This window comes from Protopterus annectens, chromosome 5.part0, assembly GCF_019279795.1.
Source record: "Protopterus annectens isolate FY-2018-M chromosome 5.part0, PAN1.0, whole genome shotgun sequence".
Classification (NCBI taxonomy): domain Eukaryota; kingdom Metazoa; phylum Chordata; order Ceratodontiformes; family Protopteridae; genus Protopterus; species Protopterus annectens.
Window position 1 is genome coordinate 257,424,453 of NC_056735.1, and position 24,491 is coordinate 257,448,943.

Below are 24,491 nucleotides of genomic sequence, written 5' to 3' on the forward strand. Positions count from 1 at the left end.
ACCTCAAGGCCCTATCCCTTCAGTCTGTCTCCTACAGGCTGCTGAGGGAAAATCTATGCCTGGCATACAAGGCATTGTCAGACCCCACTCTGAAGGATCTTTTGAACATCTGCAAAACAAATAGCACCAGAATTACCAGTTCTAAAGACTTGAACCTTGCCTGTGATATAAATAAGACATGCTGGAGAAAGGTATATATCCCAGAGACTTTCCTTTCTCTGGAACAGGCTCCCCAGCCATGTGAAGCAGAATTGCTCCCTAACTCAATTAAAGTATAACTTGGACAATTGGATGGGGAACAGGAAATTCATCCCTAACTCAATTAAAGTATAACTTGGACAATTGGATGGGGAACAGGAAATTCATCCCTAGTGGACATTCTGCAAAATTCTGGACCGTTGAGAGGTGTGCGCATCTCAGAGCATAGCTAGACAAGATTTCAGATAACTTCTTTCTTGCCCAGAGACCAAACGGACTATCACTGCTGTCTTAGTGCTGCCCAGAAAAAGGCACAATTGGAATGTAGTAGTCTCTGTAATGGTGGGAACAATGGAACATTGGAGTAGAAGACGCAATGACAAAGTTTTTGTTTATTTGAGATTATTAAAAGGAAAGAAAAACTTAGGACGACTGTCATCTTTTTTTTTTAAGCCAGATAGTGGTGGATTAGGTAACTGCCAGTATACTTGGTATGACAAATTGTCTAAAATTGTTTTAAAATTCAGCCCATATTGTTGGTTATAATTGGGATGATGACAAATTAATTAACCCTTAGGGGATATGCAGTTTGTTTGTTACAGACTTTGAAGGATAGAAAACTTGCAAGTGTCCTGAACTGGTGGTGGACAGTTGGACAATGCAGGACTGAACACACACTAAAGTGCACTTAAAATATAGAGGGTTTAGAATAACAAAGTGACAAGGAGAAATGGAAAATAACCATATAGATTGTATAGCACAGATCTAGTAGGATCTTACTTGAGATTCTTACTACTGGGCATGTTTCTGAGAACAAATGCTCATGGTATGGAAACCCATTAGTGTCAGTGTTTGAGGAAATGGCTTTTGGCCCTGCCTGTATCCATTGCAAAAAGATGTAAAGCAAATTCTGTTTGACAGGCATGCTTCCCATCCAGAAAAAGGTGTCGAACATAGTGAACATCTTTAGAAATCTGTACAGTATGCAGAATCTGTCATGAGTCATAAAATGGGTGGCAGCGTTTGGTAGAAATAGCACGTTGTAAAGTACTTCCATTTTATGCTTGGTCCAGTAGCTTTGTTTTAACTCTGTCACCCAGAAATTCTTGGGCTTCCCACTCTAAGTCATGGATCTGCATCTGTAGCTCAGTGTTAAACGTATCTGGTCTCACTGCCACATGAGTGTTATTAGTAATCTAAAATGATGTGGTTACATGAAAATGGGCAATGCTTATAACAACTATTTATAGGAATTAAGAGTATACAGTGTCTTCTAAGTTGAAGAGGCTGATCTTTCTTCAAGGATGTATTTATTTATGCTTTGTTGACAGGGTTAGTCCCACTAGGCCTGTGGTTATTTCAAGGGAGACCCAAGGTCGTATTTATACTGCCTAAGAAAAACTTGCCCTTCTACTACTACTAATAAATATAATGTGTAACAATACGACACTGATGAAACTGCAGAAGGCAAGGGGGAGGAGGTATAAAGTGAGGAAGTAATGGCAGCAGTAGGGGATAAGGTGAGGCAATGAAAAAGCAAGGGTAATGGTAAGCATAGACAAACACCTGAAAAAGGTAAGTGATGATTTACTTGAGTATGAATGTCACTAGCATCAGAGTCTTGTCAGAGTAAATTCAAAGAGTAAGTTGAGGTGTATGCTGAATACAAGATTTGTAGTAGAGGCAAAAAGAAATAATTTCTAGATTCTGTAGGGGAAGGTTATTTGCTGTATAGAAGAGTTAGAGAGAGTGCAGTCAGATTGCAATGTGAAGAAATCTGAAATTCAAATGTGTATATGGTGCTTATCATGGTGTTTATGGGATGAAACCAGTAGCTTTTTGATAATTGCATTTTTACATGGATTTCAGCCTTCCTTTTCTGCTTTACCAGGGAACAACTTATGAGCAGTTCCTCAGTTCATTAATCCTCCATCGACAAAAAGAGCATTTTCATACAGCCGTTGCCATTTCAGCATGCTATTACTTTACTTCACCCGCAGAAGGGTGACTCTGCAGGGGCCATTCCTGGCTCCTCTATAGTCCCATTAGCCACAATGTACAGGGGTTTAGACACATCCTTTGTTGCTGTTGGCATCCTTGGTGGGCATGGGAGAGCCACTCTTGTTGGTCTCTGAGGATGGAGCAGAAAATGCATCTCTGTCTAACAGGACTGGGATGTCTGTTCCCTGGGGGTGATGCCCCTGACAGGAGTTTGTCTGGTTCTAGTGAAATTCTTGTTAAAAAGAAGCTGAAAGTTAAACATTTATCTTCTCCCATCTCTGGTACTTTAGACAGGGTTGATTAGTTCCGGGCTTAGTCCAGGCACTTAATCCTTCTCATTCTGGATTATTTACATGTAAGAGAAAGAGGAATTCTTAATTTTCTGAAGATTCCCAATGTGATGAACAGGGAAAAGTTTGTGAGGCGAATAATTTCTGCTTTCTTCTCCTCCGGTAACTGATTCTGAGAGAAGTATTTCTTCTGACTGTCCCTTGTAAGAATTGTATTTATTTTTGCTGAAATGTTATGTAGGATGACTCAGTTGTTTCAGTGGGAACATAATGGCATTCCAGTTTCTTTGAGAAAATGTTATGATATATTACAACTGGAATTTCTACTCCTGTTCATTCAGCTTTGGATGAAGCTTTTTTTATTAAGAAGTGCAATATGCCTGACAAGCCCCTAAGAAGGCAGATAGGTTGTATAAAGTTCCTCAGTCTTACTCATCTAATCCCAGATCTGATATGCAGTGATTTTCTTGGCAAATCCTTCTTCAGCTAAACATTTAATAAATGCTAATCTCTCCCCTCTGATAAGGATGGGACCATCTTTGATAGATTTGGGAAAAGTGTGTATTCCTCTGCCACACATTTTTAGGATTCTATATTGGCAGTCTGATATATTAAAGTTTTTGCTGGCGTCATATGAGAATATGAGAAATATTATTGCTACTTTTCCTCCTTCTGAGGGAAAATCTTCTCTGGATACAGATATTGCTTTTGTGTCTCAAGTAACCAAACATTCTTTGGTGTGTGTTTGACGCAGCAAATGCATCTTCAGCACAACAGCTACCGGATCTGCTCTGAGAAAGTTTGCTTGAAAAAATTTTTCAAGATTGACTAAGATTTTTCAGCCTTCCTTCTCCAAATTTGTTAAAAGTTTCATCCCTAACTCGGGATCTTTTTATAAAATGCAGAATAAGCAGACTCTGCAAACATCTGGAAACAGATGCTCAAAACAGAATGTTAAGGTGGCTCCAGAAAGAAAGAAGAAGCCACCCAGAAACCAAGACAGTCCAAGTCGGAATATCGGTCTTCACATGGTGATGGTGCCCCCCTTCCCATGCTACCAAGCCTTTAAATCTCCTCAAAATGTATCTTTCCATTTTTCTGTTTGACAACAGATACTCTCAGATAAATGGGTTCTAAGAGTGATCCATCAGGTGTACAGATGATAGTGGGAGTCCTTCCTTCCTTCCTTCCTTTTCAGTGGATTCCTTCTAATCCAGCATATTAAACTTATTTTTCCCTCCTATTATTCAGCATTGGTTGACTTGGGGGGCCATAGAGCCTGTTCCTCTTTTTCTGAAAGAAAAAGGTTTTTATTATGTTTCTGGTACCAATGAAAGAAGCCTCATGGAGACCAGTTCTAGATTATTTTTTCCTCAATCATTTCATGAAAATTCCAAAGTTCAAAATGCTATCTCTTCATAATCTGTTGCCACTTTTCCCCTCTGCAGGTTTTTTTTGTAACAATAGAAATAAAAGATGCTTAGTATAGTCCTATACATCCAGATTTCAAACAATTTCCTTTGTCTGAGTTACATTCAGTTCTTTGCATCACCATTTGGCATATCCACTGCCTCAAGGGTATTTACAGTCTCTAGCTCCAGTGATAGCTTTCAGCAAACCTGCAAGGTATTCACATTTTTTATGATTTAGATGACTTGCTTATCTTTACGGAGTCTTTTTCAAAGTATCTGGAATCTCTCGCTTAGGTAAGAGATATCTTTCACAGACTGGGTTTCCAGGAGAATATTTAAAAGTCTTATTTTCCACAGGATTGTATTCCTGGGGTGTCTCTCACATACTTTCAAAGAGCTTTTCGTTCACAGGTAGATCTATATCTAGATTTGTTCCTTTTTTTCTACTCAGTCAAGGACTTCAGCAAGGGAATTTCTCAGGATACTATGATTCATGGCATCTATTCTTGCCATTCCTTTAGCTATATTCCACATGAAAGAGAGTCAATAGTACATTCAGTCTGCATGGTCCCAGTACCAACACCCCACAACTTTTAAATTACAAGTTGGGGATTTGTGAAAAGATGCTATGCTGGAGGGACCAGTTTTATTTGAGTTCAGCTTCAATTTATTCTGTAATGATAGATTCCTCAGGTTTGCTTGGGGAACCGTGTCTCTGGGGTAAAAGTGTAGGGTCTTTGGGACAAAAAAAGACAGGGGAAAATGCTTTAACATAAAAGCAATTTTGGCAGTTATAAATACACTAATATCTCTCAATCTGTGGTTCCCATGACCAATGCAATTGATTACAGACAACATTATAGTGATGTGCTCCATAAATAAGTGGGGGAGTGGGTGTCTTGATCTTGCCCTTTGTGCAGATTAGCCATGGTAGCATGGGATATAGCTATTCAGCACAGGCTTATACTACAGGCAGTTTACATTCTATCAGAGCAAAACATTGTGATAGACAAGCTGAGCAGGACCAGGACAGACCCTCACAAATGGAAATTTAATCATAGGTCTTCCTCAAATCTATTCATATCCATTCAAAACAAACAAACTAGCAACATTCTGCTGTGGGAAATTTTAAAGCAAGTTTAGAAAATGTATGCAGTCTCATTTCCTCGGATTGGAATGTTTCTTTATGCTTTTTCACTGATATCCAGGGTCATTCTAAAGGCTCAGAAGGACTCTCCAAAGATCATTGTGTGACTCCATTCTGGCACAAGGTTTTCCCTTCTTTTGGAAATGACCAAAGGCAATTACCACAAGCTCCCTCACAGACTGGACTGACTACCACAAGACAGGGTCATTTTATACACCCAAACTGGAAACATCTTCAGTTAACTTCCTGGGTGATAGGTATTTAAAAGGTATTACAATTCTATTACTGGGGATGTATATTGGGTATTAAAGGAGGCAAAATACTTTCCACTTTTGGAAATCATGTATTGGCAAATGGAAAAGATGTTCTTGAAGGTACCATACTAAGAACAGAGACTCTTTTAAGGTTACTATTTCTCTGGTTATACAATATTTGTGTGCAGTTATCCTCTGGCCTTTTTTACTCCTCTGTGAAGGCTCTTTTATTGGCCATTTCAGCATGTTTGTCCATGGACCCCCCTCTTTCAATGCATTTCCACATCAAGATGTTTAAGAAGGGGTTTTGCATACCTGTCCATCTAGAAAACAGATGGCTTCTCCTTAGGATCTTCACTTTTTTTTGGTAAAAAATAACTTTTGCTCCATTTAAATCAGTTTATAAGATCATAGGAAGTTACTAGGCTATTGGCCCTAAGGCATTTATAAGCCTAGCCAAGAGTTTAGCCCATGTTTAGACAAGTCAGCACTCGATGCCCCTGTCCAGCAGGGGCACAGGTGTCTGGATGATTTGGTTCTCCAGTTCGATTCTCGGCTGGGGTGCCTTCTGTGCGGAGTCTGCATGTCCTTCCTGTGGTCGCGTGGGTTTCCTCCGGGTGCTCCGGTTTCCTCCCACATCACAAAGACATGTAGTAGGTGGATTGGACACTCTCTAAATTGGCCCTAGGTGTGAGTGTGTGCATGTGTGTGCCTTCTGTGGAAGGTTGGGCGCCGGTCTGGCAACTCGACACCGTAAAACTCCACTGCTAATCATGAGCGGACAGATGATCTGCTGTGGCGACCTCTAACCACGAAAAAGCCGAAAGAAGAAGAAGAGTATGGAAAACATTTTGCTGATTGGTTTGATTTCTGCAAGAAGTGCATCTGAGTTGCAAGCTCTCGGGATCTTATCTGATTTTTCACAAAGATAGGGTTTCTTTGAGAACTAATCTTTCATTTATGCCTAAAGCGGTATCCAATCTGTTCATGTCCCTGTTTTCTTTCTAGAACCTAAATATAAGGGAGAGAGGATTTGTCATACTTTGGATGTCCATAGACAACTCGGTAGAGGCATGCATTGCATGCCAACGTGGATGTAAAAATGCACAGAATTTAAACTAGCCATTCCGAGAAGGTTTGTGTGTGTTGCTATATGAGAGGGAAGGTACATTGTGTTGCTGTGTAAGAGAGTAGGTATGTGTATGCATGTATAATTTAAACTACCAGTTCCATTTGTTTCTGTGTGAAAGTGAAAGAATATGTATGTGTGTATGTAATTTAAACTAGCTGTCCTGTTTGTATGTGAGAGAAAGTGTGTTTGTGCATGTGTGTGTGTGTTGCTGTACGAGAGAGAAGGTGTGTTTGTATGTATGTGCTGCTGTGTGAGAGATTAGGGTGGGGTATGTGTGCATAGCTCTCAACCTGTTAAGTGCAGGAAAACTGGACAAAGCCTGACATCATGGGGGGGGGGGTAAACATGGGGACAGATTTTAAATATTGTTCTGATAAACTTAGAACTATTAGAATAATAGCATTTGTGTTGACATGCATTTTCTGAAAGATATGAAGTCTGAAACTCAAATGCATGTCATTATTTAGTGACTGCAGTCTCAGATCTTCTCACTGATTTGGCAGATAACTGTAACTTTGAGGAACAGTCCAAAAATAAGAAGCAAAAATCTGTATATTCTTTGAAAATATGGATAGTTGAGAGAGGTATGTGTGAGGAGTGTGTGTATACCTCTCAATCTCTAAGTGCTCTAAGTGCAAGAAATCTGGACAAAGTCCAACATAACGGGGGGGGGGGATAAAAATAGGGACAGATTTTAAATATTGCTCTTATAAACTTAGAAAGTTGCTAGAATAACAGGGTTTGTGTTAACATGCATTTTTCTAAAGGATATGAAGTCTGAAACTCAAGTGTATGTCATTATTTAGTGATTGCAATCCTTAGATCTTCCCAGTTGTTTGCCAGAAAATCACACATTTTACAAGGAACAGGCCAAAAATACGAGGGAAAAAATCTGTACATTCTATGAAAATCTGGAGATTTGAGAGGTATGTGTGTTTGTTGCTGTGTGAGAGAGATAGTAGGCATGTGTGTGGTGTTGCTGTGAGAGAGAGAGTGTGTTGCTGTATGTGAGAGAGAGTAGGTGTGTGTGTGTGTGTTGCTTTTTGAGAGGTATGGTATGTAATGTTGTAGTGGAGGGGGCAGGTTAGTCTACGAACTTGATCAGACTTGACCTTCTAACTTGGTTAAGGGAGACAAGAGCCTGAATCCACTTTATCAACTACCAGACTGCTGAAGGAATTGTGAGCTTCAGTGGAGACAAGAGCCTGAATCATCTACACCAACTACTAGTCTGCTGACAGAATTGTGAGTTTGAGTTTCAGTACACTTTCGGGGAATTATGAGTTTCATTGCATTTTCATGGAATTGTGGGTTTCGAGGGAAGAGAAATTTACTGTTGCTCATGATAACTCTGATTTCAATGTGCAATTAACTGTTTTGTTTAACAAATGGCAGTCACTGTTTGTGCTGTAGAATTTGAAAGCAGTGTTGGTAGCATAATTACTTGTTGGTTTGGCAGTCATTCCCTTTTGCAACATTACCAGCTTACCAATTTGTTTAAGGTAACACAATATAGGCAATTAATTCTTCAAGGGCAGCAGGCACTGAATTTGTAGATGAAACACTGAAATGTAAAGTTGTTTGCTAGCAGCAACCTCTTCATTTAGTTACAGAATGTGGAATTATTCTGATGACTTTTACTTCTGCAGAGATTCTGCTTATTGACTGATGTTGGTAGACTGTAATGACAGAAGTTTGAGTAGGCTTTTATGGTTGAAATTTTCTGAAAATAGCAGTCTTGTTATTACTGGTTCATAAATTTTGTTTCATTGTTTACTGGAAGAATGTTTAAAACTACAAATATTTAAAACACATTCTGACAAGTGGTGCTGTATTATACAAGGAATATAATTCAATACAATCAGGAAAATAAATCAAAGAATACATACATGTTTGCATGGCCCGAAAATGTGTCCAAGGAGCATATTATTTGAAAACAGCCCAAAAGTAAACTTAATGCACTGACCAGATACATTTTGTTAGAGTGTGGGTATTAATGACATTTCAATGAATGTTTGTTTCAATGTCAGAGAAGTTTACTGCTCATGCTAAGTCTGTTTTCATTGTGAGACTGTATTGTTTAGCAAATGTTTACCCGTGTTTGTGTTATTAAATAAGAACAGTGTGCACACTGATAGGTTTGAACTGTGTTTATGGTAAATGGAGGGGGGGGCTAGTAATGGAACACTAAAATGGCTGGGCAGGGGGCTGCTGGGGGGTGCAGGAAGTTGTATCTTTTTTACTTAGCCTAATTAACCTCTTATATCACTGATTACTCATAGTATATCTGCAAGGTTTGTACCTTAACATAGAGGATCTAAAATGTCCTTCACATCAAAAGCCTGTCTTAATCTTCCTACCTTTCATTTCCTAGGTTACTTCATTATTTTTATTTCTGTCTGTATTGTATACATATGCAGAATGTCATAAACAGTGCATCTCTTGTGGCCAACAATTTCACAAATTGCAAAAATCATGGAACTTTTATTCACTTTGTAAACTAGTTAATTACACTATGTTTGTAATCAAACAGGGGAAGGAGAGAGAGAGAGCATTTGGCACATCCCTTCAAAAAAGAGCACAAATGAACAACAATTATATTAACTCAAGGATAATAGAACTTGCTACCCTCTTCAATTCCTACTTCATTAACACCATAGCTAACCTGACCACCACCTTTCCTACAGTTAACAGCACCACCACCAAGACAGCTGATGACCAAATCATCTCAGAAAACAAGCCTACCCTTAACCCTAACCTAAAATTCTCCCCCATACCCACCAGCACAATAAAAAAACTTTTACTTAAGCTAAAACCCTGTACTCTGATCCCTGACAATCTACCCCCACACTTCCTGCAGCTAGCAGCAAACTCTATAGCTTATCCCATCAGCATATTCATTAACAGATCAATTAAAGAATCCCTTGTCCCAGACATCTAGAAAAAAGTATTCAGCCTCCCCTTACACAAAGGTGGCACCAACACAGACACCACAAACTTACTCCTAGCAATACTCTCACCCCTTTCTAAAATACTGGATAAATGCATCCATGTTAAACTCCTCAACCACCTGCTTGAAAATCAAATTTTATCACATACTCAGCATGGTTTCAGACCAGGACACAGCACCACTACTGCCTTCCTATCCTTCCTTGATACAGTTAACCGGGCATGGGATTCTGGTAAAATAATTGCTTCACTTTTCCTTGAACTTTCCAAAGCTTTTGATACCATTTCCCACACTCCTCCTCTCTAAACTATCCACCCTCCACATTTCTCCCCCTACCCGACAATGGTTCAACAGCTATTTCTTCAATAGGCAGCAATCCACCAAATGGCAACAATCTTACTTTCCCTTCCTCAATACTTCCACACTGGTACCCCAAGGCTCCTTACTTGGTCCTCTCTTATTTAGCATCTTTATTAACAACTTTCACTCCACTCTTTCACAGTGCTCAGTAATCCACTATGCTGATGACTCTGCAATAATATGCACTGCAAATTCCAGCTCTGAACTCCAGCAAATTACCCAGAATGCCCTCACCTCTACTGAATCTTGGATGCTTAACAATCATCTTGCCCTAAATCCAAAAAACTAAACTAGCCATTTTTACCCCTAGGAAAACCACTCGGTTTGATAAAAAACTCTTCACTATGCAAGCCCAAGACAATACCACTATAGACGTTGTCCCACACACTAAATTACTAGGCATTGTAATCGATGAAAACCTTAACTTTGACCTACACACAAACAATAACATCAAAAAATGCACCCAAAGCTTGGTATGCTGTACAGGCACCAACACTTTATTAACCTCTCTACTAGATAAACCCTTGCAGCTACCTTTTTATTACCCTCTCTCCTTTATGGTGCCCCTCTCCTCACTAATATCCAAAATTCTACAAAATCCAAACTTGATATGTGTTGCAACAGAATAGCAAAATTTGCCACCAAGGCCAAATTCTCATTCCACCACTGTAAGTCACTGAAACAATTAGGGTGGCTGGAACTTCCCCACCATCTCTCAATCACCCAACTAACTACAGTACACAAAATAATCTACAGACCCACAAACTGTCCTGCTGTCTCAACTCTACTTGCCAAATACCATCCCAGCAGACACCTAAGATCTGAAAGTCATCTACTTCTAAAAGTAGATAAGCCCACCTTACCTGCTGGTCAACTCCTCTATTCCTTCACCATCGCTAAACTATGGAATTCACTTCCACCTTCTATAAGAAACAAGGGCAGCACTGCCACCTTCAAACAAATACTATAAAATCATTTCAACTGTTCCTGGCTATGTTCATGTTCTACAACCTAAGCTCTTCACTTCCTTATTTGATTACTAAACTCCTCTGTCTTTTGCTACTAGTGACTGATTATACTTTCTCCATATTTATTTTTTATTTTTATCTTCACTTGTTGATACTGGTACAGTAATACTGATTTAATACATCTCTGCTTATACCGCTCTGAATTAATTGAATTCTGCTTTAATGTATATTTTCTGTATATATTACTGTAAACAAACTAGATTCCTGCTTTTATGTATATATTCTGTATGTGCTACTGTATTTACTATCTGTAACACTGTTTCTACTTCTGCACCAATTAATATTTATATTTTTTTCTGCATCTGTTCTTGTTGGAGCTTTTCTCCTCGGGCCTCCACTGAAAATGGCCTCTTTTGGGCCCAGTGGACTTTCCTGGTAAACAAATGCAAAAAATAAATAACTTATTATCCACTATCATCCTTAATAATTTGATGTGAGAAGTGACTTCAGTTGTATTATTAAAAGAGAATATTTTATTTATTTATTTTTCCATGAAAGAGGTTTTGGAGCAAAAAAAGAAGCATTTTTTTGAGGGGGGGGGGGGGGTTGACCCAAACACAATGTATGCATACTGCCACCTTTTTGTTTACAAAAAAGCACGGATCTTGACAGTACTAAAACCTTCATAAATTATGATCAGTTATTCATTTCTTGTGAAGGTAAGAAGGGACAGCCTGTGTCCAAGCAGATTATTGCCAAATGGTTGTCTCATACTTTTTTATTAGTCTCACCATTTCAGTCAATGTTAAGATACTCTCAACTAGAGCCTTGGCTTCATCTATGGCTTTTTGGAAAGGGTTGGACTCTAGAAGCATTTTAGAAGCAGCCACTTCTTCTTCTGTGCATGTTTTTGCAAAGCACTGCAAGCTAGATACTTCTCTGGGTCTAGGTCAGACTTTGCAAGAATCATTCTCAGGGGATTCCTGGACCCTTCCCCTTCCTCCACCAGTTATTCTAATTGATGGTAGACTACCTTTGTCACTTAGGCTACTGCAACAGTGATCAATATGATGAACATAGTTCAACTGTGTAAGTAATCTTACCATAATATTAGATATTCAAATGGTCACTGCTGCAGTAGCCACTACCTCCATCCACCCCCGCTTTTTTATGACTGGCTGTCAACATCTGTTTTTTGTTGTTCTTAGCAATGTCCACTCAAGCTTAGCCTCCTTTTCTCATTTGGCATGACGGCTCTGAAGGGCATGGTGCTCAGACTTGTGTTTTTAGCAGTTCAGCTTGAGCTGCCTAATCATTTGGGCATGTGGAAGGTGCCCCTAAGCTTTGGAAGCTGGCTGGCTTTTATATCCTTGTTAGGATATAGCCCATATAGCTAATATACTTCAGCAGTGATCATTTGAATATAAGTTAGATGTAGCAGAGTTCTAACTTGTTATCCTGTTTCATGAGCCTGGAAGCAAGGGCACCCGCAGGCAGGTGCAAGGGGGTGCACTTGCACCGCCCTGGAATCGTCTGACTAGTAGATTAATCTTCTTTTAATTAAAAAAAAAAATACATTTTTTTTTTTTTTTTTTTTTAGGGCGTTCTTCTTTAAGAATGCCCTTCAAGTCCAGTCACACAGATGCTTTTGCATCTGTGCGACTGATGTTTTACGTCTTCATCTTCCGCGCCCTCGGGAATTTTGAATAACAGACGACGTTTGGACTGGAGTTCATGGACGAACATACAAATGACAGGTAAGTTTGTTCAAATATAAAAGATTCTTTCCCTGATGATAGGATTGCAGTTTACTTCATTTACATATAAGATTTAATTGACTTGTGCCCTAATGTTGCAGTACCTTCTCCACGTTCTCAGTGACAGCTGTGCAGATACCTTGTCTGCAGAGTATCACTTCTTTGAGGTTTACTTTACCAACAGGCCATATTGCATTGCATTCAGTAGTACAGTTAAGCAGCTTCCAGGTTTAGAAATCAGATTTAATTGAATCACTAAACCAAGTTAGTGCTTTGCTCAATTCAGCGTGTTTTTAAAATTCTTAAGCTGCTTTTTGGAGGAAACATTCAGCAACACGGAGTCATTCTCCAGCACTGATGAATTTAGTATCTCATTAGCCTTAGTGCTCGCAGTTAAGTGAATTAATGTACTTTACTAGCATTCTCATTTGATTGACCCTAAGTCTGGCTTATTCTTCTGTTAATCTTTGCTGTTCTGGTGTATCAGTTTCCTTTTTGTATGAACTTTTACCAGCTTCCAAACCTATAGAACAAGTGTTTCTGAAACAGATTGCTTATGTCACCCACTTAAAGACTCAGTTCTTCCATTATGGAGTTTGTTTTATTTTGGAAAGAACAACTACATGTCTTTTTGAACATTTATTTTTTTTCTCCTTGAAGTTACATTACTGGAAAGCTGTTTTTTTTATTTGGTGGATAAATTAGCTTAAAGGATTTCCATAGTTGCAGGCTTTTATATGTCCTGAGCCTTTTACATTTTTGAATAGGACTATGGTGCCCCATACTACTAATTAATACTGTTGGTGCAATTTGTCAGATAACATATTTTTGAGTCAAAACATCCAGCTTCCTGTCTTTTTCTTCATCTCTGCAGTTCAGGTCAGAGAATGGTGCACCTTATGGATCCTAGTAGACAGCTTTTCAGTTACATTTCATTAATTCATTTTTCAGTTACATTTCATTAATTCATTTTTCAGTTACATTTCATTAATTCATTTTTCAGTTACATTTCATTAATTCATTTTTCAGTTACATTTCATTAATTCATTTTTCAGTACTCATATTATCATGTTCAGAGTCGTGGCAGAGAAGGAACTCATTCCCATAAGCAACGCAGTCTTCGATTGAATACACCAGTCCATCACTCACACATGCACGCACATCTGCTTGCAGGTTAGTGGATTACCGGTTCACTTAGCAATGTTACTTTGGAATTTGGGAGGAAAGTAGAAAATTTGGAGAAAACAAAGACCACACATGGAGAACATAGGAATTCTACACAGAGGACATTTCAGTAGGGAACTGAACCAGAGAATCAAGTGCTCTGAGACAGCAACTGTCAATAGCTACACCACTGTGACATTTAGATTTCAGAGTTAAATGACTCGAGTCCAACTTTTTTTTGTTCCCTTTGCTCCTTGAAAGCTAGAGTTTTGTGATGTAAAGTAAACCATTTTCTGTTATTCTGTTGGTTATACAGTTTGGTGAGTAACCTGTTTGTGGACTCGACCAGAGCACATTCCATGTGCAGACTTCTGCCTTTTTATCCTTTGTGGACGGGAGTCACTGATGAACAGTGGCCTGGTCTACATGGCGTACTTTCCTTTCACCAACTATGGAAGTTTGATTGCATTCTTTCTTTTTTGTGTGGGTAATGAAGCTTATTCACAGTGGCTGTGAACTCTTCTAACTGGGGAACTAAATGGATGATCCATTTATAGGCAGCCTTAAAAAGAATTTGTTCTGCATGTCCCCCTCCACCAGCACTGAGTGTCCAACTTAGTTGTAGAGGGCAGTTTTTTTTTTTTTATCGTAAACCCTATCCAGCGGCAGCTTGGATATGTGGGAACTTGCACTTCGCCAGACCCAGTGCTGTTTGTTTCCACAAATGCTTTTTTTCTGGCTCCAGTGCATGTTCTATTTGGCAGGCATGCACTTGCAGGCCTTAACTCTGTTTTATCAGCCACAGCTAGCTTTGATGCTGTGTGGCAGACTAGGATGCCATTCCACCCCCCCCACCCCCAGATGGGAGAGAATGTCTGCTTCTCACTGCCCCTTCCTTCCCAGCTTACCCCCAGGGCTTGGGTACTACTCAAATGCAGGTCATCTCCAGTCAGAGATTAAACCCTTGCACCACAGAGCTGAGACAAGCCGAACTACACTTCTAAGGTTAAATTAAACTTTTTTTTTATAAAATTTCTCCACTGAATGCAAGCTTGGACTGCCACCTGCCCTTTTTAGTCATAATTCGGTATCTATATGTGTGCGATCAAAAGTGTGGCAAGAGTGTTGAAAAAAACTGTAGTTCAGTTGTGAGTTTCTCGCACTACAATAGATGACTAATGCAGTCTTGCAGTTACAGATAATGATGTGATTTCCTGACAGAGGATACTTTTGTGTACGTGTCACTACTAGATGGAGTTCCTTTAAAGCACAGTGTGGACCGGAGGGAGTATACCTCTTGGCCTCCATGCTTTAAAAATCATAGCAGAGTCAGAAAGTGGAGCATTTTCTTATTTTTTGCAATACATGGTCTTTATATACAAGCCTCTTTGTGTCAGTAGTAGTGAATATTTGTATAGGCTTAATTTATGTAGATAATAAAGTGTGTGCATATATGTAGGTCTCATTTTATGAGGAACATTATAACTTTAGCCAGAGCAAGGCTAAATATGGGGGTCCAAATCACAGCATTATTGATAAATCATAGCAGTTGAAAGGTGTAGAGGAGAGGATCTGTACACCATTTCTGCTGAGCTTCTAACGTTGCTGCCCCCCCCCCCCCACACCTATACACACACCTTCCCTCAGGAGTTGTGGTTTTGAAATCTGGTAAGCACATTCCTGATGGTTGGGCTGTCCTTTAGCTGCAGTACAGACACTGATGATCTGACCAGCCATGTGGGGAGAAAATCTGCATCAGTTAGACTACCCCCTTCTTATGGGCTGTTAACCCTGTGTTTATGAAGTGTGAAGACAGGAATATGTCAGTCTTGTACTGTTTTAGTAGTGTGAGTACCTCAGTAGCTGTCACATTACTTCTTAAAGAGTATTATTATGACTGTAATATAGTCCTGCATTAAAGGAGTCTCCTTAAGTGCCATATTCCATATCAAGTGACTCATGTTGATGCATTGCAATGATGGATGAAAAAAAATCCAGGTATGCAGTTCCTCATCCTAAGTACATATTTGTCATGAGTAAGCATAAATCATTGATTTTTCATGTCACGAGTAAAACATTAAATCTTCAGATGCAGCAGATGCTGGCTTTTAGGTTTTTCTTTTCAACTATAGCTTGTCACTTGAGACATATGGCAGCAGTGACACCAAGAATATATGTCTCATAAACACAAGTTAGAGCAGTTCAAGGAAGTGTTTCTTCACTGTGAAAATGAGGTCCCAACTAAATATGCAGAGGCAGGTATGTGGCCATGGCTTTCTGTGCCATTGTGGTTAGTTTGTGATTGATGGCAGTAAACTGCAGAAAATAAGTGTCGCGGTGCCAAGAAATGTGCAACTGATGCTTCCAGAGCAATAATTTGCTATAATATTGACTTTCCTACCTGCAGGTTAGTACCTTAATACCTACTGCAAATTCCTAGTAGGAAAAGAACTTGAGTAATATCAGAGTTATTAAAAAATGTCAGCACTTTAAAAGCAATAGCTGTTCTGACAGTTCCTTTTAACTGATGTGATGCCCGCTTTTGATGGTGGATTAATCTGAAGAATAATGGACCTTCTTGGAGTTAAAAGTATCAGTCACTTGTTCTCTACTACGATCTTTCCATTGTTGGTTTCATGAATAGGCTCATGCCTATCATCACCCAGCACACCTACTAAGACAGGCAAGTTCTGGGAGAGCAGTATGCAGTGAGACTGAACATCCAATTTCTGAACCTGCGAGAAAGCTGTTTACATTTGCAGTTTTTATTGAATATTACAACTTCAGTGAACATAATGGAAATGATCTGGCTTTAGATCAGCAAACAACTACCTCTCAAAAGACGCGTCTTACTTATGATATGAAGGAAGTACTTTTTATACTCAAGAAAGGAGACTGATTTAACAAGAACTGTCAAATTAAATGCTATTTTTAAGTGAGTTACAGCAGCATTAGAAAGTATCCCTAGTTTGGGTGTTTGTCTCTGATTCTCTTTGGTTTTGTCCATATCTGGTTTTGTAAAGAGGCTGAACATTATAATTTCATGTGTTCCAGTGTCAAATTGTGTCTTGTCAGACATTGTATTTTAACATCTGAACTAGTCTTTGACAAGATTTTACATTTTAATGATTTGGGTGTAGAAAAGGTTTAGCCATAATTTATTGTCAGAATGAAGGAAGAAAAGTTAATGGTTCTTGTCTCATCTCTATCACAAACATAAATTAAAAACAAGTAACTCAGCAGACATTTATTTGTGCACAGGCATTCTCAATTTGCTGTACCATTTTAAGGACACACAGATCTTTATCTGATGCTAATTGTGAATGCCTCTGCTGCTTTTACATCAACCCTATCTCTTCACTGCCAGCTACTGCTGCTACTGTCTTTTTTTTCCAGACAGACAGTACATCTCTCACTCTCTAGGCTAGATCTCTGATCTAGCTCCATGTGAACTTGTAGATATTTTCTCACGTACTACGGAAAATTTACCAAAGAAGTTGTGACGATTGGGGAGAGATGGGCGGAGGCTGCCAGCCTAGTCAAATAGAGTTTAGTATATAATTCTGGCATTTGTAAATAAATGTAAAATACAGGTATGTTTTCTTGAGTGTAAAAGAATATTGTGAAATGTGGAACTGAAAAAATGTGACAACATTGCTCTCTACTGGCCCAGTGAAGCATGTTGTGACCCTTTCATGTTAGAATTCGGTTCCAATGCGTCTGAATGAAGGCTTCATGCCCATTGTTTTAAGGCTAAAGTTTATGACCAGAATTTAGATGTGGAATGTGCTTTATTGCTCTGGTTTCAGTTAGAATATACATGTGAAATGACTTATATTGTTGTAAGTTTCTGAGCAGGTGTTAGATTGCTAAATAATGCAGTTTGTTTGCCTGGGAAAACCTAGGTGTCAAAATGATGTAATTTGGGAGGGCCTTAGAGACATGTTTATTAGTAATGTTTAAATACTATTTCTCACGAGACTTGGGGGAGCATTGTTGATCTTGGATATCTAACACAGCACTCTGCCTAAGCTCACATGTAAGTTTTTAGCACTGTGATTTCTTGTAGGAATAGTTAAAGCTGGTAAAGATTAATTAGGTATTTTTCTTTTAAATCAGACCTGTCCTGCTGTATTATTTTCAGTTTGTGTGATTTTTTTAATTTATTTATTTTTTATTTTAACATTTGTTGACCGGGAATGTCCGACTAGGTTCCACAGATCCTGTTTTCAGCGGAGGCCTGGGGAGAAATACTCCAGAAGCATGTCTTTAGTGATCTCTGAACTCTTAGATATCTCTGTGGTGTAGTAGTTTTGTCTTATGTTTTAATTATTATTATTAAATATTTTTTAAACCTTATACCAGTGGCTGGTATATGTAGAGAGAAATTATGCTTCAGAGTACATTATATATTTATAGAGTTTACTGTCTAAGCCCTTTCAATAAGCCTAGACTGAATAGTCAAATTACCATTGCATAATAATATTGCACAGTAATAATTGGACACGCTTTTAAGGGCCTTTTAGTAGTTGATATTATTAGCTGGGTGGTGACAGGGATTACTTCCGTATGGTCTGGGTAAATGGGCACAACCGGAATCTGTGTCGGCCTTTCCCAGGAGTGTCTGTGAAGTTGTATAAATACTATTCTCAAAGTGTGTGTATGGTGTGTCAGCTACTTGGCAGGGACATGAAGCACTGGTTGGACAGAGAGGGTACTGGAGGTTTTAGCTTGCCCAGCGAGGCTGAGATCTGGACCCTATATCTGTGCCAGTGGAGGGTCTTACTGGGGACCTGGTGAGCAAGGGAACAACCAGCCCCAGACTGACTGATCTCTGTGTGCACTTAAGGGAAATTGTACTTTACTGTGTGTATTAGTTATCCTTTTCTCTTCTAGGAGACAACCTCCCTGGTGTTAGTGGTGAGGATTGAGGCTCCTTGATTGCTGGGCCAGGGCACGGTCATCACAGAAGTATCTTTACCTATCGTAAGGTTATCAGTATGTCCTTTGATGTGGTCCCCATCTAAATTTATGCCACAGTGTTTAACCTACAAGGTGAGGAAGTGTTAAAAAAATACATGTTGTACTGTCTATTCCCAAAGATCATCACTGCCTTATGTAACCTATGCTCACCTTATTTGTGATTTTACTGGTATTTTTATATTAGTAAGTTTAGAAATGAAAACAGATGTGCAGGTTACTTTTAAACTGGGAACAGAATGTAGAAGGATTGTGCCGTAGCTTTATAAGTAATCTTCTTCCTATTTTCTCCACATGCAAACACATTAAGACTAGGAGCAACTAAGCAAAAAATAATAATGCCCCTCAACTAAATTATCTGTAATTCAACAATAGTGGAGTAAATGTGCAGTGGGAATGTGGTGAAGTGCATTGCTTTATTTAAAACTGCGTAAATAAAGTAACGACCTTGGTGTAGTAGTGCAGTATGGAGTTTTGATATAGCCGATGATGCGCATTGCATCTTGAGAAGCTTACTGAATTGACATTACTAGAAGGACTGATGGCTGTTAGCGGAGTAATAACATGCAGCAGTACTTGTTCTTCTGTGCTGTGTTGCTATGTACATATGACTGTGATGCATGGGTGCTTGTGTAGGGGGGTTAACTTACTATTGTGTTTATTTTGCATCCTTCCAATTTAAAGCTTAATTATGTGGCTGTTCTCTGAGAGATTCAGTGTTATCTGTGTTTACTTGGGTACTCGTGCATGGCTGAGGGGATGTCGAAGAATATTTACAAAACATTACGTATATTTAGCCTAACATACTGTTTTCTTTCCTTTTTTACTTTTGAAGTGGCTGCTGTCCATGTTTTTGTTTCATAGATACTTGTAAGTTAGGAAGCCAACACTAATATGGGGAGATGAAACCCAATTGCATTTTGATTATAATGGCTTGGTATCTTAGTCTGAAAAAAATATATAATCTTTAATCTTGGTATGCCTGCAGCTATGTACACTGCGGTTATGATGACTATTGATTGCTTTTCATTGGACACATTTATAGTTCCATTTTGATCATATTGAATAATCTAGTGGTGGTGTTACACGTACTTTATCTTTGGATTATTTGCTTACTAATAAAACTATAATGAGGCATAGGTGTAGATGGGCATACTTATTATAGTGAAATCCCTACATTTTCTTCTGATTGTCTCAGAAACGTTACTGTTCTAAGGTTTAGAATGGTTAGACATGACTAAACTGTTTAGAGTGCAAAATACACCTACCTGATAGAAATGCACCACTAATAATAACATTTTCATGGTTATAAGTGGCAATAGTTGAACATGTGTCCTTTTTTGAAGTTTTAAGCGCAGATTTTTGAGTATATTTTTAAGTGGTAGCTAGCTGGGTGGTGTATGGGCAAATGTATGACACAGCGCAAAATATTAAATTCTGGCCACTCTGCTATATATACACGCGTACATGTTTGAAATTTGAACTAAGTTTGTCTGCTAGTAAATTGCCTATGTCCAGGAATTTAAAATAATTTACTATTATTTCTGTGCAGTGCTGCAAATTGTTTCTGAGGTTTCTAACATAGTAAAAGAAGGCTTTCTGGTTACCCTTCACCTCATTGGTTATTTTTTTACCTCATATCTGGCTTTCATTGATTTGATCAGGATAACGAGCTCCCTATTAAGTTTAGCAAGAGTGTCTTTAGCATCTTGAGTTAAATTTATTTTTGCATGCACTATGTTTTGTTTTATTACAGAGCCTGTTTATATTTGGGTTTGATTAAATGGAATTATTCTTAAATGTGGCTTTCTATTTACTTTAGAGGGGGATAGATGTGTCTATGCAGCTATTTACATATGCATAGGATTTGACAGTAAAGGATTCCACATAATTCAGGCCATCGCTTAGTTTTAATAGATTAACCTTAGCATAATCTCTGAAAACAGAGGTATTGAAAGATGCTTTTGGCTTCAGTCTTCTAATAAATGTGACTGATTTGTGATCCAGTTTAACCAGGGAGGAAGTGGCAGTTGGTGGACACCAAAGTTGTCCCATATTGTTAAGGACCAAGTCCAGGATTTTATCACTCTTGTTTGGGTACAACTAACTGATCCAGATATCCTGTACTGATGAAATCCAGAGCTGTCTGGGAATACATACTCAATGATATACAAGTTTCCCAGTTAATGGAGGAGTAGGTGATTGAAGTCTCCTAGAATAATGGTGTTGGCTTAATGCATAGGGACACCATATTAGTTAGGTAAGCGATATAGACTGATGGGGTACATAGAGGGGACCTATAATTAGGTGTGACACAGTAAGGAATTTTGTTAATGCTAAGTTGGATGTAGAGGAATTCCACCTCCTTATCTCACCTAGCAAGTCTGGAGATGAATTGTTCTTTAAGAATATGTAGACACCATCACCTTTTCATCTAAGGTGGTAGGCCTGAACCTGTGGCAGGTATTGAAATCTTGCATTAAAGGAGTGCAGTCATCGGTTTTGAACTAGGTCTCTGTGATGGTGCATATATAGATGTTTTCCAGGGGAAGGAATGCTTGTAAGGAGTGGACATTTTAGCTTAGGCTCTTAAAAGGAAATTGGTTATTTTCTAATTCATGTAGCTATAAATTTTAGTTGTTGTTGTTGTGTCTTTCGGCTTATCCCGGTTAGGGGTCACCACAGCGGAACTCCGGTCCGCTAATGTTTGGTAGTGGATTTTTACGTGCTGAGTTATGAGCCCTGATGCACAACCTTCAATGAAGGCACGCCCATTTACGCATGCCTCCACACAGAAGACGCTCTAGCTGAGAATCGAACGCCACAACGCTACAACTATAAATTTCAGTATAAAAACTATAAAAGTTTCTGAATGCAAACACACTATTTATTAAAGCAACATCATGGCAGGGAATACTTCAGTACAGTGGTTCAACTATATACATAGCCATGAGTTCCTTTATACCTTTCTGTCAAAAAAAAAAAAAAACACCAAGTTCACACAGAGTTTAAAGTTGTTGTAACTTTGACAAAATCTATTTATGTACATTTTCAAGGCTGGAATGAGTAAACATTGTAAAAATATGTGGAAAGGAGGACAGTTTGACAAAATCTCTAAGGGAGGTAGCATAGCCCTCAGCTGTCCAGATGTTTGCCCCATATTCCTCCTAAAAAGGATTGAAGTTGCAAAATAGTTTGACATAATATCCTTTAGAAAAATGCATACCAACACAAATCCTGTTATTCTAGCAATTTTATAAGTTCATGAAAGCAATATTTATAATCTGTCCCTGTTTATTTTAAGCTTTGTCCAGATTTCTTGCACTAAGAAATTGAGGTGTGTGTGTATGAGAGAGAGAGAGAGAGAGAGAGAGAGAGAGACAGAGTCAGAGAGAGAAATGCCCTAGTTAGATATAGCAGTTGGAATTTATTTTCAAGTGCATTTTCAAGAAAATGTGAGCTTCAAGGGAAGCAAAGGTTACTGCTGCTCATGCCAAGTCTGCTTAAAATGTGCAACGGTTTTGTTTAGCAAATGGTATCATTATTGTGGTATAGAATTTTAAAGCAGTGTTAGCACAGCAGGTTGCATCTTGATGCAAAGGGCTGTAGGTTCTATTCCTACAGCATGTACATTTGTTTTTAAGGGGGTATGGTACTGCAGTCCTTAGTATGTCCTCCATTGGACGAGACACCTAATAACTATGAACCTGTTTTTCAGCTTGCCACCCATTCCCTATTGCAATATACCAGCTTACCATTTATTTTACTGTAACATAGGCAATTTATTCTTAGGGCAACAGGCACTGAATTTGTAAATGAAACACTGAAATGTAAAGTTTTCTAGCAACAACCTCTTCATTGGTTTCAGATCTCTTTAATGTGGAATTAGTAAGGTGACTTTTACTTCTGCAGAGATTCTGCATATTGATTGATATTGATTCATAGGTAGGTACTAGGCTATCGGCCCAAGGGCCTATGTAAGCCTAGCCAACAAGGTTCCCTGGCCTACGCCACCCAAGAAAGTTATTTTCCTGTGCCACTGTCGAGCAGAGACACAGAATTGATCCCTGGGGTGTATTTCCTATTTCCCATCCACTCATCAAGATTTTTCTTGAAGAGTGCTAATGAAGAACTTTGCTTGACATAGATGGGTAGCCTGTTCCAGAGTATAGGAAGTCTCTGGGACAGGAATCTATCCCTCCAGCATGTCCTGTTTATTGTGGTGACAAGGTTTAGGTCCCTAGAGCGTGTAGCTCAGAGGGATTGGGATTTCTTTAGGTGTCACATTTCCAGCAGCTCTGGGTTTGACATAGCTTTATATGTTAGGCAGAGATCACCTCAGAGTAGGCGATATTCTATGGAGTAAAGCTGGAGTTTTTTGAGGCGGTTAGTGTAGGGCATTTGTTTGAGGCCAGTAATCCACTTTGTGAGGTACTTCTGTGGCCTTTCCAGCTGCTGCAGATGTCTTGTGAGGTACATTCCAAAAGGGGCGTTGTACTCTATAATGGGTCTAATGAGTGTAGAGTAAAGGGGAACAATGACCTCTTTTTTTCCCGGATGAAAACCCTTTTATGATGAGGTGTGCCACATAGAAGGACTTCCTGAGTACTGTGGCGATGTGACTATCTAAGGAGAGACTACTGTCCACCTGGGTCCCAAGGTCTCTTATCACACATTCGGTGTTAAGTAGATTTCTGCCTGTGTAGCAGTTCATGGGTAGAGTTTTTACCTAAGGAGATGACGCTGCACTTTTTGGCATTGAGCTTAAGGCCATGCCTCTGACACCAGGCATCTGTCTCAGCGAGGCCCTACTGTAGGATGCCCACATCATTTGGAGAGTTGACTATGGCTCTTAGTTTGCAGTCATCTGCGAACTTCATTAGCCAGAGGCCTTCTGTGTTAGCCTGTACTTCAGAGAAGTAGATACCAAACAGGAGAGGTCCCAGGAATGAATCCTGTGTTACTCCACTTGTCACTGCTTTGAGGTCAGATTTGGAGTCTGCAACTTTTACAGTGTGGGTTCTGTCAGTGAGTCAGTTGGCAAAGCATCTTGTGATGTAAGGATCTAGTTTAGTGAGTTTAGCTATAATTCCAGAATGGGGGATGGTGTCGAAAGCCTTGGTGAGGTCAAGATAGGCTGTGTGAACCACCTTACCCTCATCTACGGCTTTGGTGACTACCTCAAAGAAGTCAATCAGATTCAGGAGGCATGATCTGCCTTTCACAAACCCGGACTGGGTGGGATCCAGAGTTTGGAGGTTACCAATGTTTTTGTTTGATTTCCATGATGATACGTTCCATGGCCTTGCAGACCAGGCTTGTCAGGCTAATAGGTTGATAGTTCCTGGGATCAGTGGTGGCTCCCCCTTTATGGAGTGGGATAACTGTTGCTGTGTGCCATTCAGTGGGCACAAAGCCTGATGCAAGGCTATTATTGAACATGGTGCTTAAGTGGGGAGACAGTTCGTTCTGAAGTTTGTGTAAAACACAGCCTGGGATGTTGTCCGGTCTCATGGATGCTGTGTTTTTGGCTTTAGATAGTGCAGCTTTTACCTGCATAGTTGTGATTACAGGGACTCTGCATTCTTCCTGTATAGATATGGGCCCTTTAGGGGGTGAGGGGGTAAAGTTAGCACTGAACCTATCTGCCAGGATGTTGGCAATATCAGCTGGTACTGTAATTTTCGTGCTGTTGTGCTGCAACTCAGAGCAGATCTGGGTGCTGGCATCGAGATTCTTGACATCTATAGAATGCTTTGTGGTTGTCCTTAGAATTAGTGGCGATTTTGTTTTCGTAGCTAGTTTTGGAGGATCTTATAAGGGATCTCAGCTTCTTACTGAGGCTGATCAGGGAGCTCCTCCACTCATGGGATTTTAC